This window comes from Callorhinus ursinus, unplaced genomic scaffold (assembly GCF_003265705.2).
Source record: "Callorhinus ursinus isolate GAN/ISIS: 27379988/994484 unplaced genomic scaffold, GSC_fseal_2.0 scaffold14, whole genome shotgun sequence".
NCBI lineage: Eukaryota > Metazoa > Chordata > Mammalia > Carnivora > Otariidae > Callorhinus > Callorhinus ursinus.
In genome coordinates, this window is record NW_027397076.1 from 43496724 (window position 1) to 43521317 (window position 24594).

General features: G+C 33.7%; 1 protein-coding gene across 10 annotated transcripts in view; it reads right to left on the reverse strand.

Annotated features, from left to right (window-relative positions):
- SLC16A7 (solute carrier family 16 member 7) overlaps positions 1 to 24594 on the reverse strand; it is a 183321-nt gene that overhangs the window by 15953 nt on the left and 142774 nt on the right. The window lies entirely within an intron of this gene.

Sequence of the window (24594 nt, forward strand, 5' to 3'; positions counted from 1 at the left end):
ATACTTCCTAATCACTTTGATTGGTTATCTTTAACCATATATATGACAGCACATAAAATCATAAATTAGAAGTGTTTAACATATAGTTTATGACCATAATCATTCAACTTTTGATGGGAAGGTTTTCGAAAGGACATAGCTATACTAGCCAAATATTTAATAAATGCAAGCAAATTTATGTAACAATCTAGAGATTATAAAAATGACTTGTCTGTGTAATAATTTTATTTCCTAGAACAATATATGTGCACATACACACATAGATCCTCTTAATTAGAGCTTAAATTGTTTTTTTCATTATACCACAGTATGATTTTTAATACCATATTTCCTTGATTCTAAGATACCAACATTTTCATATCTTATTATGTTAGAAATAAAGATGTCTCACACTTGAGGTCTCTTAACAACCCCTGTTCATCAGGTGATAGTCATAGATAGCAATGTAGTGATCACTGCTTATGCTTGCTTGAATTTGGTTGTTATTTCTGTCGCTTGGTTGGACAATGGCAATTCCTCATACCTCAATCAAACCATTTAAGGGCCATTTGAAGAAGGAATATGAATATGAATCCTGATTATTGTCTAAAAAAATCTTCTGTTGATACATTCTGATAATGTCAAGAAAGTACCAGCATCAAAACTTACTGAATGGGTAGAGCAGCTTAGATGAAATTACCAGAGAAAAAAATGGTGTATCTCTCTATTAAGATATGCTGTCTCACGGGCAAACAGAACAGCCTTATGTGTGAAACATGAACACTGAGAACTCGGACTCAAAAACTAATTTAGGAGAGCCAGATACCGAATGGGAAGAGGTTTTAGGAATGCTTTACTCATTTTATTTAATGTACATTTCCCAATGTGTGTGTGTGTGTGTGTGTGTGTGTACATATAAAATATGCAAGAGTGATTAAAATGATTAAAATCATCTGTTTAACTATGTCTAAAAAAGCTATTTTGGTAGTTATAAAATAAAAGTTCTAAATATTAATAAAGTGTTGCGTTTTATTTTAATCACAGCATTTTTGTTTTTTAGTGGTGCATCATAAAATAATGGTGCAACTTAACAACTGAGGTCATCTTAGATTCAGTGAAAGTCCATACTATTTTATGAGACCTGTCAATGTGTAAATAGTTTAATTTGACACTTCCTCCTTAACTCAAAATTATATTTCATCTAAAACAAGGGCCATTGCTTTGAAGGAAAAATATTACATTAGGTCAGAATTCTCAGTCCAATATTTAGCCTAGAAAAAAATTAAATGATTTTTAGTTAATACTATAACTTAAAAATTTGCTAAGTGCAATTGTACTGCATTTGAGAATTTCTACATGGATAGTATTTAAAATACATTGAGATTCATTTGTCAATACAGCTTTATTCTTTCACACAACTATAGTTATTATTTTTATTCCTTAAATATAAGTTTGAAATAAAAACTTCATGGCCTAATATTACTCCACAATATCTTTTTAGGGAAAACATACTGGTAAAAAGACATAATTTGACAAAAAGAACTCAAAAATAGAATACCACTTTTGCATTTAATACCTCCCACAAAAAAACTAAAAAGGGCCATGTGAAAGACAGCTCTATAAAAACAACAGAGTTGGGGGTGAAAAATCAATGAAAATTGTACAAGATAATGTGAAAAGAATAGATTTCTGTCCTAATATGGTATAAACTCATATGATTTAGGAAATTAGCATTTTCATTAAAAAGCACATAGCTAAATTCAAATGGCCTTTGTGAGAAATGAATTGATTAGCCTTGGTTAATTATTGAACTTAGGTGTGGGTTCCTTTTCTTAGAATTATTTAACCAGTTCACTTTACTTCAATTCAATTTAACTCAAATCAGTTCAATGCACTATTTCTTGAGCTTCTAGTATAAAACCAGTTGATACACGCCAAGTATAAAATAATAAAAACACAACTATAATCATCAACCCATTATAATACAGAGGGAGAAAATACCATGTTATTTTAAGAACTGTGATGGATGCTTTGAAAATACTAGACTATCAGAATTTATCAATTACTTGGACTAAATTTTCTCAGTACCATTGACATTATAAATACCATTTTCTATGTGATGCCTGGATAACTCACAAATGTACTAATTACTAAATTTTATAAATGCATTTGCCTAAATGGTGTAAATTTAAATTTGAACACAGGTGATGAATCACAACTTAATTTGCAATGTGTGGCAAATAATTATATCTATAGTTCAGAATAACCACATCAAGGCTTTTTTTTCCATGACCGTGATTAAGTGTGGCCACTAAAGAAAACATTTAGAGGTGCTGATTTTTTTTTTTAAGAGACTGATAATTTCTACTGTGGTATCAGTCAAGATGCAATGAGAGTTCTAATTTTAACAAATGATTTTACTTTAAATAATACACTTTAAGTGATGATCTATAAGATAATCTATAAGGCATGTATTTACATAACTCATCTATAATCTTTTTTCTAGTAAAAAAAGATATACTTTTTAAGTTGATTTGTTTAGAAATAATCAAAGCTCCTGGTAAGGAGTATAAGCATTTATAAATGCTTATAAAATGTCATATAGAATATTTCTAGTTTGTAATAGTTGTAGATCTAACTGAAATTATGATACAGAACAAAATATAGTTATTTTGTAAAGAATCTTTAAATGCTTAACATTAGCTTGAGGAGGCATCTAACACTAGATATATAACACAATGCTATTCAACACCTCTCTCTCTCCAACCTATAAGCAGCTTGATTTATTGTATTAACAAGAAAGATGGAGTTTCAAGAAAAGAAATTCTCATCACATGTGATTTTTGTTAAACATGAGCTAGCCTCACAGGTGTCCCTTGATGAATCTTAGGCCTAATTATATTCTGAGGTCATTTATTCTTTTATCTATTAATTCAATCAGGATGGAAGCTTTTACTCAGCATATGTTTTTCAAGGAATCATGATGTTTAATCATTAGTTAAGTCAAAAAACAAAATTCTCTACCTGCTGAGAGTTACATCTGAGCCCATGTCCAAATAGAGCAAAGGTCTACTGTTCATCCAAATACTTCGTTCTATTTGTTTGTCGAGCGGTTAAAAAAAAATGATGTGCAAGAATAACATTGTCTTATTTCCAAAAACGTTCACGGAAGTATCAGACTATATCTAAACCAGAATGATCTACCTACTGATTTCTTCTACTGAGCCTTGCAAAAATCTCAGAATTTTTAGTGTCCAGTTTAATAGTCACTTTCACGCTAGCTGTGAAGCTGTAAAGGAGGACTTCGTCAGAGAGCAGGGGAAGGATCACAATGTTGTCACCCACACTTCAGCTTCTTCTTTGTTTTCTGAAAGCTATTTCTGTCTTTTAATGGCTGTGGCTCCAATAACACTTATTCTGTTAAAGAAGCTTATGTGTATTCTTATACATTATAGGGAGTGTTTGCCCATTCTTAGAACTCCTGTTGCACTTATAGTTGGTCACACACACACACACACCCCACAACACTTAATCCTCTTTCATTTGTTTGAGTCTTGTTCCTACATCCTATTCTAAGCTCTGGGATGGCAGTTGCCATATATAGTGTTATTATTCTATTATTATTCATTAATTTATTGAGTTATTACTCTTTGCAGGCAGTGTGCTAAGAACTGTGCATGCATTATTGCATATGATTTTCATGGCAACCTGATAATTATAGCAATGTAACGGTTGATAAAACTGAGACATGCAAAGTGTTGATAACTTGTTCAAGGTCACAACAATATAAGTGGTAGAATGTGGATAGGAGCCCAGGGTCATCTGATAATAAAACTTGTACTTTTCACTACTGTGCAGAAAAGAATTAACATATCAGGTATGAGGCTTCCATCCTCAGAAAGGCCTGCTTGCAAGGCTGGCTCTTGGCTGGCACCTGGGAACTTGGAGTTTCAGAAGTGTTTCCACCATTCCCTAACTGATAAGAGTGGCTCACTGTGCCTTAACCATTTCACAAACAATGTGGTTTATGCTGAACATCTGCCTTCCTTCCCAGAGTGTGGACTTTTAGGCATGCCAAGACAGAGAATGCCTGTATGACCAGCAACCCAACAGAAACCTTAAGCACTGAGTCTCTAATGAGCTTCCTGATAGACAACACTTCAGCTACGTTGTCACAACTAGTTGCTGGATTAACTCTATCCTTTGTGATTCCATTCGGAGTGGACTCTTGGAACTTTGCATCTGGTTTCTCCTGTACTTTGACCCATGTGCTTTTCCCATTCCTGATATTGTTTTGCATTCTTTCATTGTAATAAATCATAGTCATGAAAAAGACATTGTTGAGTCCTGTGAATCTTCCTAGTGAATCATGAAACCTGAAAGCGGTCTTGAAATATCTCTTCTAATTTCGAGTTTTGCATATAGTTATAAGCAAGTGATTTTTTTTGTTAAATATTTTAAAAATGTATGACCAACAATATATATGAACTGGTCTATTCCTTTGTATACTATTATTCTGTTCTGTAAACAAGAACTTATAGTGCTTGTTTTTCTTTTGTATATGGCATGAATACATGACAAATGCTGTGAGAAAATTTGGAGAATATGTTATGTAATAAACATTTCATAAAATATATTTGATCAATCTAAAAACATGAACTGGAATTGACTATCAATTTGAGGTATATAAAAATTTTATGCATAGCATAAACACTAACAGAAGAAATGATAAACTTCTATAATTTATTTTTCTTTTGCTTTATTTCAAATTTGTATACGTGGTATCCTGTCAAATCAAAGGATAAAAAGCACTAGTGCAGGACTGGGAAAAAGTTGTTTGCAATTACAGAAATATATCTGTGTTTACTACTGTAGTATTTTTCTCCCTGACAGGGGCTTTCAAAATCTGAAAGATTTTTCAAAGATTATTTGAATTAAAAAACCGTTGCTATTTTAATTTGGATAGAGGATGGGATCCGCTTCATTAACTACTTGTTTGCCTAAGTTTATCCCTGCACTGAAGTTGTATTAATTCACCTGGTGGGCGCCTGGGTGGCTCAGTTGGTTAAGCGACTGCTTTCAGCTTGGGTTGTGATCCCGGGGTCCTGGGATCGAGTCCCGCATCGGGCTCCCCTGCTCTGTGGGGAGCCTGCTTCTCCCTCTGCCTCTGCCTGCCACTCCCCCTGTTTGTACGCTCTCTCTCTCTGTCTGTCAAATAAATAAATAAAATCTTTAAAAAAAAATACACCTGGTTTCTCTCTCCATGTGATCTCTTTTCATTTAAGGTCAGTGAAAAACATGAGGGGAGAATCCCTCATAATTAGGAAGCAGCTATTACATTTGCCTTTCTTTACAAAGGATGGAGATATAAATGTTATCCAGGTAAATCATCTTCAGTTAGCATGTTGCTCAATGATGATTGTGCCAGTTTGATATACTAGAGCTCATCCAGCGCTTATAAGAGATGAATCTTTATAGCAGATACTCATAGTTTATTCACTCAGCATTCAACTAGTATTTCAGATTTTAAGTAAATAAAGGTTTTGAATGAATGGTTTGAGTAGTTGTAGAAATCAAGAAAGGGGTTAGTTAATATGTTAGGTATACCTGCACAAAAAGGACAGAAGGGACTGGAGGGTGACATGGTTTATAAACTCATCTTTGCATTTGTTGTTCCATTTGAAATATTCTCCCCTTTATATATAAATGGCTTATTTTTCTCATACTCAGGTCTCTGCAGATATATCAGCTTCTCAGAGAGACTTCTCACCATTCCAATGGATAAATCTACCAAACCTTAATACGGTACTAAATGCTATTTTAAAATACACCTAAACATCAATAGCTCATTTTCCACACCTTCTATATTAAACATTTTTCTTTCTTCATGTATCTCAATACCTGTCTGTCATTGGTGGGGTTGTGAGAAAAGTTCTGTAGTTTTACTTTAATGAGAAGATGGTTATTTTTATGTTCCCTCATCTTTTCCTCTCTCTACATAAACTTCTGCATTTCTGTATTAATTTGACCACAGATTGTTCCAAACTGGCAACATCACAGCTGTTTAAAGGGATGCTCATTCTGTTTGTATGGGGGCAGGGGGGGAGTAAACAAACTGACATCTTATCAAAATCCTTTACTACAAATCAAAGGGTTTAAAGGTGGGCATTCTGTGCCCATGGACAGAAATGCCAAACAACTTCGCTGGTGTTTATAGGTTACATTATTCCCAACCAGGAAAGACATTTTTATTTCTTTAAGGCTGGCACAATGGCCACATAAAACAAAAGACCAAAAAACCAAAAAAACATTTCTCTAGGACTCGGCACATTTCTAACCTCTTCACATATACAATCACATGTAATCTTCATAATCTCTCTAAAAGTTGGCAGTATTTCTTCATTCCCATTTTAATACGTAAGAAAACTGACATGCAAATAACAGCTTGTAAGGATTGCTCAAGCACTCTGCTATGACTGCCTGGGCTAGAGCACGCCTCGCACTCCTGTGAAGTGTCATTTTTCCTGGGAGAGGTGACTGCATCTCTTTTACATGTATGATGCGCATTTCTTCAAAATAAAAATTTATATTTAATTTACGTTATGCAATATTTATACTTTATATTGCCTGCTCTTTAGAATAATTTTTAAGAAGGCAGAAAAAATAAGACTATATTGCAGAAATTGTTGGTTCCCTCCCCAAGAGCCATGCCCTCTTCCTTCTTCCTAAATGAATCCTGATTTTATTTTATACTTAATCATTTCTGTGACACCCCAGGCCTAACTTTTGGGAGTGAATCATAAGTACTGTAAGCCAATCATGATAAGACATGAGCATTTTGGGGCAATTTATATAGGGTAAAATTTTCTGGAGGCTTCTGGGAAAGGATGCCCTTATAAAGCAATAAAATGCCTCTGTATGTTGTCAAGAGAATGTGATGTCTTGAGGTGCCACAGTCATCTTTCTACTATGAAGGGTGCTTGAAGATAAGGCAGATATTTAAGTCATTGATTAGATCAAAGAGACAATAAAATCAACCAAACCAGAAACTACTACCTACAGACTTCTTGTGATATGACATCATAAAACTTAAGTAGTGGTTAGTTTACCAATGGACACTGGATTTTTGCCTGCTTTCAGTCTAAGACATCCTAATATAGTAATAGAAAAAACTCAATCCCTATTAAAAATTTCATAAAATCTGTTAATATTAGCTCACACTAAAAAGCTGTTAACATTGGCTAAATACCCTCTTTTCCTCTTAAGCTTGTAAGGTTACTTAGTTTCACAGAATTATCTCGGTGTGATCTAACTGTAGAACATTTAAAGTGATTCTGATATTTTTCCAATTGTTATACTCAATTAAATGTTATAATAATTTAACCTCGATAGAATTTTTGAAATGTGGATATGTAATTCATAATGGATCTTAAAATATACATATTTCCATTAGGAAAATTCAATTTGTAAACTGAGGGTTCATACCTGTCTTAGGCAACTAATTAGCAATATGACCATTTCTAAATCATGCTAAAATATATTTCTGTTCATGGGTATTTTTCCCTCATAACTCTTATTATACATAGAATATTACATGAAGTCCTATGAAATTTTACATTCTTTCCCTCTATTCTTCAAAATTAGTTTTAAAAAACATTATCAAAAAAAAAAATAAAAATAAAAACCATTATCATAGGGCGGCTGGGTGGCTCAGTTGGTTAAGTCACTGCCTTCGGCTCAGGTCATAATCCTGGAGTCCCGGGATCGAGTCCCACATCGGGCTTCCTGCTCAGCGAGGAGCCTGCTTCTCCCTCTGACCCTCTTCCCTCTCATGCTCTCTCTCTCTCAAATAAATAGATAAAATCTTTTTAAAAAAAACCATTATCATAATGCATTCCATGAACCCATCTGTCTAATATAATCCTCTAACCTTCTGGCTGCTATACTACTTTTGTTCCTATCTCTTAAGTTGGTATTAATATTCTACTTTGTGATATATTTGCATATTTGTATTAATCACTAGAATTTCATCTCTTGAAGGGTAAAGGCATATTGTTACTCATTTATAATTTACTTAAGCTTAAGACAAATTATTTTATATAGTAAATAGTAATTATTTTTATTTAATTAGATTAAATTATTTTCTAAGTTGCTTTAGAATTGTCATATGATGCCATCATCACTTCATTGGAATGATATCAGTATTTATCATAGCAGACAAGGTTTTAAAGAGAATATATAATCTACCTAAATATATATAATCTACTAAATATATATATATATGTAGAATATAGAATCTACTAAAAGGTTCCTTTTTCTCCTTCTCTAAATCATATATAAAACAAAAAATACAACACATATGCCAGGTTAAAGATCATTTTAGACATGTACATGATCTCTATTCACTTTAACTCTTCTCTTTAAAAGTGCCTTGGTTTATGAATAAAAACTAATTTTAAGCAAACAAAATTCCTCACTACAGGTATGAGGTCCACTTACCCCAACATCCCTGTCACTACCTACTATCATATTTGACTGTTTATAGTTGCATGTGGATGTATTTGCATGTGGATGGGTGTGTTTTGAACCTAAGGGACACAGTACCAAGAGAGTGTGCTCCCACTATCCTTTGTGCACTTTTTATATAAGTTCTGGTATAAAGTACTATAGAGTGATAACAATTAGTATTCTCTACTTATTCCCGGGAATAGTCGTCATCAGAGAAATAATAACGAATCTCTAAATGAGTTCGCCCTTGCCTAATACTCTTGATTATAGACCTGCATCCATTTCTTCCTGCTTTCTCTTTTGAAAAATATTCCTTTCAGGAGCCTGCTTTTCACTGCACAGCCATGTGCTAAGAGAATTATGGAGGTGGGAGTAAATCCTGATTTACATGAAGAGCCAATTTTGATAGTCTCATTCCTTTCTCCACTGAATGATTTAGGGCTGGGCTTATGACACAATTCTGGCCAGTGAGATACGAGTGGAAATCTAGCAATTTCTGGGAAAAGTTCTCCTTTTCTTAAAAAGAGATACAAAGAAATCACTGAGTGTTTCCTCGTACGTGCACATGACTGTGAACCACAGCAGCCATCTTCTTACATGGAGAGAGCTGGCTGAAGACAAAGCTGAAGCACAGAAGCTAGAAGTTCCGGGAGCACCACAGTGAAGTGCAGCCCTAATGATGCCATTCTAGGGTCATTCTATATTTTAAATTCTTGTTAAATGAGGGAATGTTTTTCCTTAGGGCTTAAACCTATTGAGTGTTTAAGCTGAAAGCAACCTAGCAGATAAACCTGCAGTAAAATAGATGACTTTTCCTTAAATATTGGGGTATAATGAAGGATAGAGTTGGATATACCAAGAGTAATTACAACAAAAAAAACTTTGGTTCAATCACATGTCTCACTGAAAAGCTGTAATTTTACTTCGAAGATCTGGGTATTTTGTTTTATAGCTTGTTTTACAGGTTTCCCAAAGTAAGTGGCACTCATGAATTTATTGCACCACATGCATTCATAAATTAAATAAAAACTTTAAGCTGACAAGTGTTTACTGATATTCTGAATTTCATGGGGGTTTAGATAAAATATATGACGTTGTCTAGATAGGTCTTTTTGGTTGGTTATAGTTTAACCTCTTCATAACAACTATCTTTTACACATACACACAATGAATTCAAAATAAAATTTTAAGAAAAGTTACTAATGACTTCAGAGGGGCACCCGGGTGGCTCAGTCAGTTAACCATCTGACTCTTGATTTTGGCTCAGGTCATGATCTCAGGATTGTGGGATGGAGCCGTAGGTCAGGCTCTGCGCTCAGGGGGAAGTCTGCTCGACCCTCTCCCTCTGCTCCTTCCCACTGCACTCCCTCTCTCTCCAAAATAAAGAAATAAAGTAAAAAAAAATAATACTGGCCTCAGAAATCTCATTATTTATTAATTGTGGGACATATATTTCTAATCTATGTAACATTGCTATCTATTCAGGGAACAATATATATATATTTAGTCACAATAAGACATTTTATAGCCTTTGGTATCATCCAGAACCTCTATGAATGGATCCAGCTATAATAGTGTTCACAAGGAAGTCTAAAATGAATGAATGAATGAATGAATGAATGAAACCAACAGTTTAGCAAATAAATAATGTATGCTATTCTTATCTTTCTTTTCTTTTTTTAAAGATTTTATTTATTTTTTAACAGAGAGAGAGACAGCGAGAGAGGGAACACAAGCAGGGGGAGTGGGAGAGGGAGAAGCAGGTTTCCCGCTGAGCAGGGAGCCTGATGCGGGGCTCAATCCCAGGACCCCAGGACCATGACCTGAGCCGAAGGCAGACGCTTAACGACTGAGCCACCCAGGCACCCGCTATTCTTATCTTTCTGAACAAAGATCAACTTCCAGAAAATACCATATGCTACTTGTGGCAATAGTACCTGCAGTGAAGGCCAAGAGAAACAGGGGTGAACTGAATATGAGCAGTGAACACTGATTTCCAGAAGAAACCTTGTCACAGTAATTAAGGAAAAAGGAAGGTATTTGCAGAATATTTTTATTGAAAACATGGTTTAAAAATATCCTAGACAGAATGTAGGAAATAATATAAAAAGTGAAGGAGTAAGTGTAAATATCTGGAAATATGAGTTCAAACCAAAACCAAAAGATGGTGAAGTATACTAATCACTTGATACAGAAAAGTAAGAAATTAGACAAATACAAAATAAGCCTAAGATCACTAAAACTGAAGACAAGTGTGGATTTTTGGAAGGGAAATTAAATCTCAGGGAATTAAAACTAGAGTCATGAAGAGAAACTGAGAGAAGGAAGGGGACAGGTATGAGATTGTCAGATTTTTATGGAGAATAAATATGGAAGAGTAAGGAGTATTTCTCAGCAGTGACAGATGCTAATGAGGTAATTAAATCATTGTGTTAAAATAAAATATAAAGAACAAAGAAGATGTTAGAGAAAAAGTAGAGTCAGGGAAATATACACCCATTTCTCAGAAACAAACAAAAATATGTTTTCCATAGATTAATGAGTAATAAATTCTGAAGGTTTCTAGGAACAAATTAGAATAGATTATTGAAAGATTTTTTCTTAAAGCCTAGAATAGAAAGCTATGATCAATAGAACCCAACATGTTTATCAATTAAAACTAAACTTTTTCCCTTCTGTACATTTAGGTCAAAGAAATATAGAAAATAGCACATCAATCTTTTTGAAGACATTTTACCATGTCTGTAATGTAATTCTAGTACACAACATGAAAAATGTGAGCTGACTTTAGGGATTAATGGGTATAATAGGATAATGGTAATGATTAATATTAACCAAATTATAGGAAATAACCTGTCTGCCAATGAAGATTGGCAAGTCCCACCCAGGTCAACATTTTTACACTGACTTCAAGTCATAGAGAATTTGTGACTACCAAAAAAACAAACAAAAAACCAGGATCTCCCTCCTCTCCAAATTCACCTATGTTTTCAGAGCTTATTTTTTTTAACTGTATATATTTAAGGTATACAACATGATGATCTGATATGTGCATATACTGTGAAATAATAACCACAGTCAAACTAATTAACATATCCATCACCTCTCATAGTTACCTTTTATAACCTTAAAAAATTAAAAAATACCTTAAACCTTTCAAGCAGAAGCAATGTGACCACATATCAACAATATTGTAGAGAGATTTCAAGACTGAAGGTTGGTCAGATATTTATGGTCTTTTAATCCTAAAATTTCCAAATAAAATATTTCATATATCTTACAAATAAAGCTGCAATTTAAAATATGTTAAGGTAGAAAATATGTGTGTGTGTGGTAAGAATTTATGAAATCTATTTTCTTAGCAAAAGTACATCGTTATTAATATGTGATATATTAGATCTCCAGAATTCCTCATCTTATAATGGAAGTTTGTATCCTCGACCAATATCTCATTTCCTCCACTCTCCCCTGCCCCTGGCAATTCCCCCCCCCACCTTCTACTCTCTGGTTCTATGAGTTCAACGTTTTTAGATTCCACATAGTGGAATCTAAAGTGAGATCATGCAGTATTTGTCTTTCTCTGACATAATTCACTTAGTATAATGCCCTCAAGGTTCATTCATATTGTCACAAATGGCAGGATTTGTTTTTTTCTTTTTTTTTTTTAGGGCTGGACAATATCCCACTGTGTATATGTGAGATACACATATTCTTTAACTATTCAACTGTTGAAGGACACTTAGGTTATTTCCATATCCTGGCTACTGTGAATAAGGCTGCAATGAATATGGGAGTGTAGACAACTCTTGGAGACAGTGATTTTCTTTTCTTTGGATATATACCTCAGACGTGGGATTGCCAGATCATATTCTCTTTTTAATATTTTGAAGAACTTCATATTGTTTTCCATAGTGGCTGTAATGATTTTCATTCTCACCAACAGTGTACAAACTTTCCCTTTTCTCCACATCCTTGCCAGCATTTGCTTTCTCTTGACTTTTTTATAATAAACATTTTAACAGGTGTGAGGTGATATCTCACTGTAGTTTTGATTAGCATTTCCTTGATGATTAGTGATGTTGAGCACCTTTTCATATACCTGTTGGCCCTTTGATGTGTTATTTGGAAAAATATCTATTCAAGTCCTTTACCCATCAGAACTCTTAACTGAGGTAAAATCTATTCTTCACATGGGACTTTTGGCAATTTTATAGAACATGTCTGTTTTCACGGGTATTTGGAGCACTGTTAGGATTTGGTGGATGGGATCAGAGATGCTAAACCTCTTGCTATGTGCAAGACCCATTACAGAAAGATTTGTCCAATCCTAAATTCCATTAAGCTCCCATTGAAATACCTTGGGCTAGATAAATAGAAGTCGATTATCTGAAAAGGAGAGTGCTTTCACACATGAATATTTAATACAATATAATATGAGGAATGGTTGGAAAAAAGTATATAGTTAGCTCAGATAAAGATGATTTAGGAAAAACATAATGGCTTCCTTTCATGATATGAAGAATATTCAGCTGAGAGGGTTATTAGATAGGACAGAAGTTACAGAAGCTTGACTCTGTATAGAAAAGATATTCTTAATTCTTTGAGAGGTAGTTACTTGCCCTTAAACTGTTCAAGCAGAAGTAATATGACCACGTATCAAGAATATTGTAGAGAGATTTAAAGACTGAAGGTTTGTCAGACATCTATGGTCTCTTAATTCTAATATTTCCAAATAAAATATTTCATATATCTTACAAATAAAGCTGCAATTTAAAATGTTAAATTATAAATTCATTACATGACTAATTCCAATCTAGTTTTGAAATGATTTTTGAGTCTAATTTGCAATGGTGAGCCTTACATTTTTTTTTAATTTTTAATTTTTTTATTTTTTGGAGAGGGAGAGAGATGGGGGGCAGAGGGAGAGGGAGAGAATCTTAGGCAGGCTCCACACCCAGCACAGAGCCTGAAGCAGGGCTGGATTTCACCACCCTGAGATCATAACCTGGGCTGAAATCAAGAGTCAGAGGCTTAACCAACTGAGCCACCCAGGCGCCCTGCCTTACCTTTCTTAAAAAAAGAGCAATGTAAATTACTTATCAAAACTAGTTTCCTACAATAAACATGCAATCTGTAGATTCATTATTAGGTAAAGTACTATATCAGCTTTTCTACCTTCTGTCGATTTTGCTACTTTAGTATTAACAGTCATTATTCATGACATTTTTTATAATTTTATTTATAGCATTAAGAAATATGATTACAAAAGAATGCTAGGAAAGCAGAGCACTTTAAAAAGATGCAAGTGAATTTCAGAATTCTGGAACATACACAGTTCATTCCTGTTTAAGTTAATAAGAAGAACTGTCTCCGTTAATTAATTGCTCATCAAAAATTAGATGTTGAGCACACTGTTGAGAAGGTAGTGAGAGGGATGCTCTTCCAAACGTTTTGTAATGGATAATTGGTTTTTCATTTCAAATGGAGAAATGAAGATTAAATGGCAATGCTGTTTAGTAAGCTGGAAAAAAAGGGTCGTGGTTCTACAACCTTGAGCGCATCTCTGAATACCTCCAATTACCAGCCAGCCTTCTGTGCTTGAGCAGTCACGGAGATCATACTTTGAAAGAGAGGCAGATTTTCAGATTTTCACATCCCAAAAAGGTTCTCAGAAGAAGTGTTTTTGTTTCTGTCAATGAAGACTCTGGTTCACTTGATTGAATGATTGTTGAAAACCACTAGGCTAAGTGATTTTTAAGCTTTTTTTATAATAAAGTTTGACAATCCTATGCCTTAGTAACTTGTTCTGGAATTCATTTATTCAATCAACAAATATATATATATATATGGACAGTATTGTTTATATGCCAGGAATTTCACATGTTTCTTTAGTTGCTGGGAATAAAAAGGCCTTACCTACCCTAAAATTGGGGGTGGGAGAATCTTACTCCAAAAGATCTGAGTTTAGTAAATGAGGGTGGTTCAGACACATAAGGAAACAGAGAAAACTGCAATCCCATATTGTCATTATGGATGTCTCAAGACAGTTATGAGAAAGGGCCACTTAAAGTGGCCTCCAGGAGTCAGGGAAATGTAATAATGGGGAAGAGGGAAAACATTCTAGACATTGGAAAGAGTGGTATTATTCGATAAACTGGAACTTTCTCTAGATAAGTGGTTTTCAAATTAAACTGTACTTACCCTTGTAGGTAATGGAAACTTTCCAAAGGATAGAGTAAGTGTTAGTAGCTTAAGAGATTCAATTATTTCAATCCATAATTTCCATATGTACTAAATCCAAATATCATGTAGATTCTTCTATCCTACTTCTGCTTTCATCAGAGCCCACTGCTTAGGGTGTTAAAACCCCCAAGGCACTAAAGAGACAACTGGAAGTTTCCCTAGATGCTTTTAAATGATTAATAAAGGTTCCAACAAACAAATACCTTGAAGCCTCCTGACTTTCTTTGTCTTGTGCATATTAATGTTGGGGATAATGCAGGCTTGTACATGGGGTATCTGAGGTCTTATTTTTAAGTGTTCAGAAATCATATACATTGTAGTGTGGATAGCAGAAGTGACCGTAATTGATGTTCAGTGATTTCGGTTCTCCTAACTACAAAGAATGCATTGCTCTTGAGGAAGAGTCTGATGAGAACAATGTAAAGAGAACATTGATAAAAATGAATGTTTGTTAAAGATAACTGTTTCAAAAGTTAAATTAATTTTTTTCAGCTATTCTCTCTTCTCACTCCTAGGACACATCTTTGGAAATAAAAGGACCTTTGAACAGATGGAGAAGTTCGAATCGTTGAAGCATATTCCTTTAATTGTAACTGAAGTGTTTACCAGAGTACCAAATATTTACTTTAAATTCATGAATAAATACTAAGATAGCTGTTGGGCTAATTATATTTCAGCAGCGTATACTTTTCTGTTTGTTAAATTCATAAGAAACATTCTAAATAATGAATCTAAAAATAAAGTGAGATATTTCTGAATATTTACACCTGATTCTTAAAATACTTTCAAGATTTTATTTATTTATTTGAGAGTGAGAGAGAAAGTGAGCAGGAAAGAGAGGGAGGAAGAATCTGAAGCAGACTCTAAGCTGAACGCAGAGCCCAATGCAGGGCTCAATCCCAGGACCCTGAGATCCTGACTTGAGCTAAAACCAAGAGTTGGACTGACTGAGCCACCGAGGCTCCTCTTAAAACACTTTCTGATACATATTTACTAAAAAGATATTGTGTCTTTTGTCATATTCTGATTTCATAAATAAATAATCAGCTGCATATTACACTAAATTATTTCAAAGTAAGTATCAGTAATAGCTTATAGATGTGTTCTTGTTTTTAAGCTTTTCAAAAAACACATAAATATGTTCCAACGTTATTTTAATTTTAACTTTTATAAGATGTATCCTGTAAGTGGTTTTTAGTGCTTTTACAATAATCTTCAAATGCATATTAAAATGTTTATTTGAACTTGAAAATCAATTCAGACATTCTCTGAAATTAAATCATTTTAGCTGATTAGTTTGAGTAGGGACTGGCTTTGCAAATTAAGTTAGTAGTTATCATTTTCCCACACACTGAACAAGCTAAGTCTGCATCTCCAACGTTTTTACAAGTATATACATAAAGCATATAACAAGCCTTTTAATCACAAATACTCTATTGAAAAAGGTGTATATTTTAATTTCTCTACCCTTTATGAGTTTACTAGATTAAAAATTTGCCTGTAAATGATAAAAGAGCACCATAATATTTTATGATTAAGTTAGTTTTGGTAAACATTTTAAGCAAACTTCTCAGAAGTTGAGAGATCTATTGACTGAGAAGTAATTATTTGGTAAGTGAGATGATTTTCAATGCTCTTCTTTTCATAAAATTGAGGGAAGACTTAATTGAATTGTTAGCCAATAGGTCATCACAATTTTTGATTATAAGTCATTATGTGATTTTTGGCAAATTCAGAGAGCTGACTGATATTGCTAAAAATCAAATACTTCCAATGTGATCTACTTTATTATGTAAACGGTTTACTCAGTGCTTACATCTATAGAAACAAAAGAGGAATATAATTGAGACAAATCTGTGTCTATTCAGCTAGCATTAAAGAATATTCATCTGTGAAAACACAGGCAGCCCATCAATTTCCTTAAAAGACACCTTTCCACTAAATGATTACTTTTTGTTTAATTATCTTATTTTGATCAAATCTGCTATAGTAATATTATAATGAAACTCAATCAGAATAATTCTGTTAACGTGCAATGCCTTATAATCCCAGATAATTAAAAACAAATTAATTTGGATTTATATGCAATGTTTTTGCAAAGAAAGAAAAAAGGAATTAAAAATACTTAAAAGCATGAAAGTAATTTGCAGAAGTATAATGGAAACATAAGTTCAAATATGGATTGAATGCAAAATTTGTCATTTTGTGTTCGAATGCTCATTCATTTATTTTTTTAGATGAATGATAATGGTCAACAGATCATTTTGGTATTTAGATTCCATTGCTGCTTCAGAAAGAAGTTACTATTTCTATCCTTTGCTTGTACAAAACTTTTTAGGAGAGAGAAAATTCAAAGAAAAACCTCTAGACCTGAGTTCTGGGAATGGTTGTTTGATAGTGCTTGTGTCTCTGAGGGACAGTCTGCAAGGTTACTGGTTAATTTTAAGCCTACCTAGAAATAATACATAAGCAAAGATACAACTTTCAAAATTTTATGAAATCTTACATCCAATCCACCATCAATGTCATGACTAAATACATTCTATAATAAAGGAAATGTAATTATGAATTTATCTGAGACATCCCATTTGAATATTCAAGGATAGATTTCAAGGTAGAATATGAAACAACTCAATAAGAAAGCTCTCCATGATGAGTTCTAAGAGACAGTATAAAGAGAATGGTTCCTTACTCACCCACAGAATTCTGACTTAGAATACACAATCTATGGAATTTCTCCAATAATAGGTTAAGGCCAGAGCAATTCTGACTCTAGAGTGAGAGACAACCCATAAATAAAGCAGTAGATTGGTATAGCCTTTCTTCATTTACTTTGCGTGAGTCAGTTGATATTAGAGTACAATTCACTGAGCTCAAGTGTACCATCCCTCCACCCTATATGGTAGTTTGGTGAGGGCCCAAAGTCATAAAGAAAGAAGCCTCTTAGGAGGACATAGTGAACAAAATTGGTAAGATCAAACACAACACTGCCTAAGGCCCTTCCTACTCATTCCTCCCATAGAATGTCTACCTTCAGGACTCCTCTTTGAGTAAATATTGGAACTATGACCAGACACCATGCAAATGCTCTGAATTTATGTTTAGAGGCTTGACAACAAGGGAATAAATAGAGAAACATGTGAAAATATATAGCCTTGCCAAGAGTTTCCTTGGGCATTTTGGTATTGTTGTTTTCCAGAAATTGTGCCTCAGCACCAGGGCATCAAGCATTTTCTTGTTTCTTGCTAAGAATGTGTGTTGTTCACTTGAAATAATTACTGTTTAACCTGAAATGCCAAATGACAAATATTCATTGATACAGACAAGTACTCATGGTGTATTTTTTAGAGAACAATCTATGCTTCAAGTAAAACTGTATACTATGATCAGCTAAAAATAAAAATAAAATAACTTATGATAGCCAAATAAAGGCAAAATATGTAAAAGCGTTATAAAATAGACTCAGATGCAACAGTTTAAGGTAAATCGTTATTTCCTGTGCCTTTAGAACATAGATTGCTAGTGAGAGAATCACAAAGGCATTGAGGTTTTGAATGTTACCCATTATAAATAATAAAGCATTTGTATATCCCCCAAGTTGAACTTAAGCAGTAAATGTATCAACCCAAATTTTCAAACAGTTAGAAACTACTGTGGGACACTGAGAGGACACAAATATTTCTAATGCAGGAAAAGAAAAAAAAAAAAACTAAATCTTATCTACTGATGATTTAGCAACGAATAGTTCTATGTCCTTGAAACTCCCTCTGATTAAGGTGCACTGAATGAAGGCTGTAGAGAACAAGTTTTAAAGATTCCACGTGCAAACACATGTACATTTTGCAGTAATCCCTGAAATTAAGGAGCATATTATCAAGATACATATGAATTTTTTTGCAAATAGAATTAAATATTGAAAGTACTGAGAACTAGCTGGTTAAAAAATATTTGATTTAATATTTAACAGGAGAATCCATGTACACTGTTACAAAATATTTAACTAATGATAATGAAGCCATTAGCCAATCTGCTTCTTGCTTCGTATCTTTTTACTATATCCAAATGTAGTTTTACTGTCAAACTAAAGAGCTTAAGCTCCAGAATCTTGTACTTTCATGGGTCTCTTGCAAGGCCCTGGAAAGGCCATTTAGTAAAATCTGAAAAGTAAGATATTTTTACATTTTTTTTCTTGAAAAGTTTCCTCCAGGACAATAAAATCTAGATTACTCCTAGAAATGTTTTCTGGCTGCGATATAAATAAAAGTTTCAAGTTTAGACTCAGTTTCACAAAGTCTGGATTGTTTTGTTCTCCTAACAGTAGAGTTATCTGTGTACTTCTTAGCTACTACAATCTGTGATTTTTAAACTAATGTGATCCACAGACTTGGAAAAATTCCAGGGTGCTAAAAAAACCGTAACATTTAGTTTCTTTAGGACCACTGAGAACACAGGCCATCTATTTCTGATCCACAAATAAGTCTCATTAGAAAAACACAATGGCTAAGTTTAATGTCATGCTAATATTAGTAACCAGTACAACTAAAGAAACAAAGAGTTATAAGAACTGACCTAAAAATAATTCTGTTGAACACAGTTTTCAATATTTGCATAATTTACCCCTAAATACACCACTACATTGTTCTATCACTCAGAGGCAGAACGTGAAAGCATTCTGAATTAAAATATTTTCCTCTGAATTTATCCTAAATATATCCAATAAAATATTTCCTGTTGTGTCTTAAACCCATAAGTCTCTAGAGAGATGTCTATTTCCATTTATTAAAAAAAAAACTATATCCTTTTTTGGAGTCTGGATTATTTTTCTTAGCCTAATAATTTGTAGAAAAACAATGGAACATAAGTGGAATTTATAATTTCATTATTCCCTAATTATGTCAAGAAGCATTAAGAAAAACACCCATAATATGAAGTGAATTATACAAAGTGAATAATAGGATATTACCTTAATGACTCTTTAATGTTTCTGAGAATATAATCTCATATGAAAAATGGATCTTTACAGATGGACAGGCAGGTAGATAGCTAGATTGATAGTTTTTTTTTTTTTTTAAAGTAGGCTCCACACCCAGCACAGAGTCCAACCCAGGGCTTGAACTCATAACCTGAGATCAAGACCTGAGCTGAGATCAAGAGTCAGACACATAACCGTCTGAGCAACGCAGGTGCCCCTAGATTGATAGATTTTAATATAGGTACTCTACCAGATACTTCTTTGCATTTTATCATAAGTACTATTATAGAATGTTTGCTTAGTTTCATGCTTCTGAAAGATAAAAGTTCCAAATTATAAGCTTGTATACTCATAGCTAGTAATTATCACATAATGAATTAAAAATACGTCTAGTTTCAGAATATACATTCAGAAGTCATTCCTTATGCAGAAAAAAAATCCATCCAGAAAAGTCATGATAAAAATTTATGATTGACCCAAGAATATCTTTTATATCAAATTATATTATAAAGCTGACAGCCTTAAAAATGGCAACAAGATGACACAAAAATGAAAAAAAAAATTCATTAAAATAATCCTATCCTAAAGCAGCCTGACAAATGAAGATGTTTTTATTTTCCAGAAATAGATGCTCAAGAATCAGTTAACTCTAGGGGCACCTGGGTGGCTCAGTAGGTTAAACATCTGTCTTCAGGTCAGGTCATGATCCCAGGGTCCTGGGATCCAGCCCAGCGTTGAGCTCTCTGCTCAGCAAGGAGTCTGCTTCTCCCTCTCCCTCTGCCTTCCCCCCAACTCATGCTCTCTCTCTTTCTAGCTTGCTCTCTCTCTCAAGTAAATAAATAAAATCTTTAAAAAAATCAGTTAATTGTAAAATATAGTCTTATTTAAACTGTAGGGGAACAGGGATGCCTGGATGGTTCAGTCAGGTAAGTGACTGACTCTTGATTTTGGCTCAGGTCATGATCTCAGGGTCCTGGGATCTAGCCCCATGGCCAGCTCCATGCTCAGCAGAGAGTCTTCTTGAGGATTCTCTTTCTCCCTCTCCCTCTGCCTCCTTCCCAGCTCACACATGTGCTCTCTCTAAAATAAATAAATAAATCTTAAAAATAAAATAAAATGGAGGGAAACAGAAATGTGCACACAAAAATGTAACATGATAGAAAACTGCCACAGTTGAGAAATTAAATTTGTAAGATCCAGAAATGGTACTAAAATCTCCTAACAGTGGACAATGGTTTACACATTATTTTCAAATATGTATTATATACATATAAACTGGAAAACCATTGGTGACTCACTTCATATTCAACTTTGCTAAGTATTCCTTTTTTTTAAGATGATATTTATTTATTTATTTATTTATTTATTTAGCGAGAGGATGCATGCAAGTGGGGGGAGGGGCAAAGGAGAGGGAGAGAGAGAATCTCAAGCAGACTCTTTGCTGAGCAGGAGCCCCACACAGGGCTCAATCTCACTACTCTGAGATCACAACCCTAGCCTAAATCAAGAGTCAGGGGCTTAACCAACTGAGCCACCCAGGTGCCCCTTTGCTAAGTACTCTTAAAGAGAGTTCACACACACAAAAAAGAATTCTAATCTTAATCTCAGTCAGTTCACCCACTGATCAGAAAAAACACCATATAGCACTTGTACCAAACAGTCTTTAAAATGTTTATCTGCAGGTTGTATGTGTCAAAACCACAGGTTCAACCCAAAAGACAGATATGCTGTGTGTGATAGAAACTGAAGTCTATTTGCAGTATATCACACAGCACAATCATGGATATAATTCTTTAGAAAAAAATCAGGAAACCTTTATGGTCAAATCTCAGATCAAATTTTTCAATTAGTGACTTAGGGTAATCATATTACTTCTGTAATAGAGTTTTCAATCTATGATCTATAGACCACTTCACAGGATCTCTGGAGGATCAAATGATATAATTTTCATTAAAGAGTTCTGGAATAGTTAAAGAAATAAAGTCCAGTTCCTCTTCCTACACCAAGATCACCTCTGCTTACATCCTTTTCAGTTATACAACTACAATACCATTACCCATTCCAGGCCTGAGGAGAAAGAATTTTAATCTGATTGGTTAGAGTCTGAGAATGGATTGAATCTATTTGATGACATCATCTGCTTTAAAATATATAAACTAGGCACCTTTCACCCTCTCACTCACCATGTCTTAATTCTATGCTCTTCATTTCCTACTCTATTTTGCTCCTCCATTTAGCAAGCCAAAAAAAGGTGAGATCACAAGTTCTAGATATGTGGTAGGGATCAGAGAATAGGAAGACACATCTAGTGTTAACTCATTAGAATAACGAGAAAACAGAAAATCTTTCATAATTTTTATAATCAGAAAAAATTATAAATATATTGCTATTATTTTTCTGTACAGATATATTTTTAAATTGTATTAAATGATAATTTCATTATCTGTTTACAGCTGATAGTTGGAGTAATTTCTGCTTAATTAGTAACTTAAAATGTTCAGAGCCTTTATTCCACATTTTTTTGTCACTATAGGTATGTGGGTGTATTTCTTGGTAGTTAACTCTCATTCATGTTAAACATAAAGAATACTAAATCTTAAAAAAAAAAAAAATACTAAATCTTGCCTGTCTGACTTAAGGGAAAAAAATCAGACTGCGTAGACATCCTCATCTATAAAATCCCTAATTATTCTGCTGTCTACTATGACAATATTCTTTGAAGGAGAACTAAAATAATTTTCTGCTAGATTCAGATGCTAGGGGGTAGAGTCTATGAGGAATGCCAATAGGGCTGGAACTAAACTGGGATACTCTTAAGGATGCTCTTGTGGGAGACAACAATAAAGCCATATTACCTTACTAGCCGCTTTGGCTCAGCTCACCATTCAATGTGAAACCATCTTCTCATTCTACTCTCTAAGCTTTCTCTAGACTTTAATTACTAGAGAAGTCCCAAATCCAAAATTCCAGATCAAAATTCTTTAATGATTATAGCACAGGACAAACAAGTTCTTTCCAGCATTTTCAGCAGTGTATATCACTGACATTTAAAAACTAGTCAAGTCACGAATATTGTTTCATTCAAGCCTCATAAATAAAATTTGCTCTGTTCCAGTATTCCTGATTTCATTTAGTGACATCACTGTCCATTCAATCAAGCCAGAGAGCTATACACCACCTTAGGTAACTCTTTGTGTTTCATATCTTATATCAAAATAATTACAAAGTACTGCCAATTTTAGCTCCTAATTATACTTTGAAGCCACTTCCTTACTTGAAGCTGGTACCACCTTTTACTAGACACAAATAGATGACCAGAGTGATCTTTCAAAAAGCATATTATTGATCGTGGTTTTTCTTCTCAAAACCCTTAATTGACTATCAGCTTCAGAATAAAGACCAAATATTTAAAAATAAGATATGACCCATTCAGGGCGCCTGGGTGGCTCAGATGGTTAAGATATGACCCATTCATCGTATTACTTGTCTTTAACTTAACAATTTTCCACTTTGCTTTTTATATTCTTTCATGATCTATTATCTTTGTGAGTGTTATTTTAACACATCTTATAAACATTGAGTGCCTACTATGTTTTAGGAAGTTTTAGGCATTGAGGGTACAAAATGAACAAAAGAGAATTAAACTTCCTATTCTCCTATCACATTCATTTTAATTCTTTCTGCTTGGAATGACTTTTTTGCCAACATAGAAAATGTCTACATAAATTCCTAATTTCATTTTAACTGTAATTCCCTGTGGACTTTATCTCTCAGGAAGAGATATTTTCTTCTTTACTTTGCATATATCACAACTGGTATAAGTTTGCATTACAACATGTATTACTTTGTTTCTGATACATCTGTCTCCCTCTCAAGAGTATAAATTCTTTTGTGTCATTCACTATGGGTTTGGTGACTAACTCACTGAATTTCTACTTTTTTTGTTTATGTACAGGGTTTCTTCCATTAACATATTTGTTGATTTAAATCTTTACTTGAAATTTAGCAACTTTTGCATCAATTTCTAGGGCAATTACCCTTCCTCTGTCATTATCATCATTATCATGGATGCTGTGGTTAACTCTCTAACATTCATTATAACCCCAGATGAAAAGTTTAGGACCCTAAGCCAGTGACAGAAATCTCATCCTTCTTGCTGGTACAGTATGGGGAAGATTAGAACTAAACTAATTCGAACCAATGAAATGGGAGAAAAGACTTGGTTAGGGCTTCTACAGTAAAATGCACTTAAAAATGTAGTTTATCAAGCAAGATTATGATGTCTCCTTTTCTCTTAGTATGTTTTCCTAGGTTAGAGATATTGCCTGAATGAATTTTAAAACCAAATGAAATTAAATGACAAATGACATGTTTTGTCAATATAACTTTGCTGTTTTTTAAAATCAATGCAGAAACATTCTATCAGTTTAGAGGTAAGTAATTTATAAAGTTTGCCTTTTGTCCTGATTCCTTAGTAATTATTCTAAGTTCTCCTTCTCTAGTGCCAGCCTCCTAAATTTCTCTTTTTAACACAGTGTTGCTAATTATTAGTAAAACAACACAGTGAGTGCATTGAATAGCTGGTATTCCTGTGTATCTTTCCTCTGGAACATCAAGCATTGCTCTTCCGGCAGCCTGAGTGTTCTACATGTTCAGCTCTGACGGTATGGTTCCTCCCTTGTCAGAATAATTTCTGTGCATTAAATCATCTATTTGTTAAACAGTTTGCAGACACATATGATTTCTTGTAGATGGAAAGATCCTTTCTTAAATATCCAGTAAATGTAGATTTAGTGACAAAACTAAAATAAAAATTATGATAAAAATTAACTGAACTATGCAAGGATTTATATAGAGAGGGAAAAAAAGTAATATGCTGAATTAAAGGGAAT